The sequence below is a fragment of the Mandrillus leucophaeus genome, unplaced genomic scaffold, assembly GCF_000951045.1.
Source record: "Mandrillus leucophaeus isolate KB7577 unplaced genomic scaffold, Mleu.le_1.0 Scaffold366, whole genome shotgun sequence".
In the NCBI taxonomy this organism is placed as follows: Eukaryota; Metazoa; Chordata; class Mammalia; order Primates; family Cercopithecidae; genus Mandrillus; species Mandrillus leucophaeus.
The window spans coordinates 1,154,268-1,156,613 of record NW_012103876.1 but is presented as its reverse complement, the minus strand read 5'-3'; positions in this window follow the sequence as shown (position 1 = coordinate 1,156,613).

The window sequence follows — 2,346 nt, the reverse complement described above, 5'->3', positions numbered from 1 at the left end:
TGTGCCTGTGTGTGTGTGTGCCTGTGTGTATGCCTGTGTATGTGTGTGCCTGTGTGTGTGTGTGTCTGTGTGTGTGTGTGCCTGTGTGTGTGCCTGTGTATGTGTGTGCCTGTGTGTGTGTGTGCCTCTGTGTACCTGTGTGTGCGCCTGTGTGTGTGTGCCTGTGTGTGTGTCCTGCAATGGTGTGCACATCCTAAGTATCCTGGGGTGTAGGTCTCCTGTGTAAGTGTCTTAACAGATTCATCTGGAATTTGAAGCCACTGTTTTCTCATTGATAAAGAGCTGACAAAGAAAGGAAACAAAAGGCCTGGGTGAATAAACAGTCTTCTGGATAGAGAAATGGAAGATGTGAGCTCAGGCAAGAATTGGGGCTAATCTTTTTTTAACATTTAAATAAAAGATCTGAAGAGGATGTGTATAGTGAAATCACCAAGTTTGCAGTTAAATTGAAACTCTCCTGGGTGGCAGTGAAATGCCGAACTGGTGAGGGATGAGCTTTAGGAAGATGTTATCTTGAAAGGCCGTGAGCTGGACAGAGAATGGCCAGCAGGCCTTAGTTTGGGGAGAATGATGTGGACAGTGTCTGGGGGAAGGCAACTTTCCTAAGGCAGGGCCCAGGAGGGCAACAGCAGGCCAGGCATGATGGGGAGGGGAGATTGCAGCAAGCCATAGATGTTCCCTTCTCCCAACAGGTGAGTGAGGGATACCTGCACCCAACAATCCCGCATGCTTGTGGTTACACCTCCTTAGGGGAGCCCCAGCCGAGAGGGGGCAGAACCTGATTATATTACAGACTTATGTGATCTGCATAATTCATTTCCCTCGATTTGCACATCTGTGAAATGGAAGTAGTGATCCCTGGGGGCCTGCTCCACAGGGGAGCGACAGCCACTGAGATCTCACAGAGACCACAGTGTGTAGGCACCTGTAAAGTTCAGTGCCAGGTGAGTGGTTACAGAGAGAGTTGCGATGAGAAGGGAGCGGCCATGGAAAACCAGACCGGCCCACCTGGGACAGCCTCAGTCAGAGAGAGGCCGAGAGGGAGTGTCGCAGAGATCTGGGAAACCAGAAAGGGCTGGGAGAAGGCAGCTTGGGCCCCAGCCTGACAGAGCGAACCCCTCCCCCAGCCCCCAGCAAAGCTCAGGAGAGGTATGTTTAAAACCAATCACAGGAAATCCTGCTGCACTCAGCAGGGAATAAACTTTGAAAATCATTTCCCCTAGAGGTGATACAGGCTGGAAATATAAATTGCTTCCAGAAAGGTTTAGATAAGTTCATGGATGGCAGAGCCAAAGTAGTTCTTGGGCAAAATTAGAATGTTAGGAGGCATCTTCCTCTCTGATGTCAGAGGAAGTCCCTGCCAGAGCCAGCGCACAGGCCAGACAGAACAACCTGATACCCCGTCTCTGTGTATGTGTGAGTCTGCCTTTGGGAACAACTTGTCCCTGTCTGACGAGGGTGCCTTCCCTCTCACCAGCCTCACTGTGCCGTGAAATTGCCTTTCCTCCCTCCCCAGTCCCTCACCCCCATTGCTGCTCCCATAGCCCCCTTAAACTCCATGCTGTGGGGTTCCCCAGCCCCACTCCCAGACCTCACTCTCACAGTGCCAACTTCTATCTCCAGCTTGCCCCTGCCATCTCACCTGCCATCACAGAGCAGCCACCCCTCCCTCTGTGTACTGTCTTCTAGCACAGGCACCTTGCCTGGCAGTGCCCATGAGTCGGTGAGGACAGGAGCCTCTTGCCAGGCCCTCCAGTGAATGCTGTTGGCTTGCAGTCTCTCTCTCCGGCTGACTGCCCAGAGCCCATCTCTGCCTGGCTGCTTCTCCCAGGGTCCCTAGCAGAGGCTGGCTGAATAGGGGCTGAGGTATGAGCCCTTCAGGGACCCACACCCTGGAGAACTTGGGTACCCGAGGCCAGACCGATATCCACACCAGGGACAGGGTCACCATCGGGAAATAGGCACGCTCGGGTGTGTGCCAGGTTATCTGAGTCGTGCAGAAGGTCTTCAGGGAATGGGATTAGCAAGGGAGGTAAGGTTATGGAGTATGCTTTCCCGCCGCTGTTCCTAAGATGCCTTGGGCCCTTTCCAAGCTGCCATGGATGAGCTGTGTAGCTAGCTGGGAACTCTGTTTTAGCACCACAGATAGCGGTCCTGGACGTGGCACGCTTTCAGCACCGTGGACAGCCCCAGACGCCTCTCCGGAGGCTGCTTCCTAACCTCTGCTAGCTCCTGATGGAGGTCCCGCCACCACCTCTAGAGACCGCTAGAGAATTCATTTATCCATCTGCAAAGATTAACTGAGCACATATACATCCAGTCACTGTTGTGCAAGAGTACACTAGT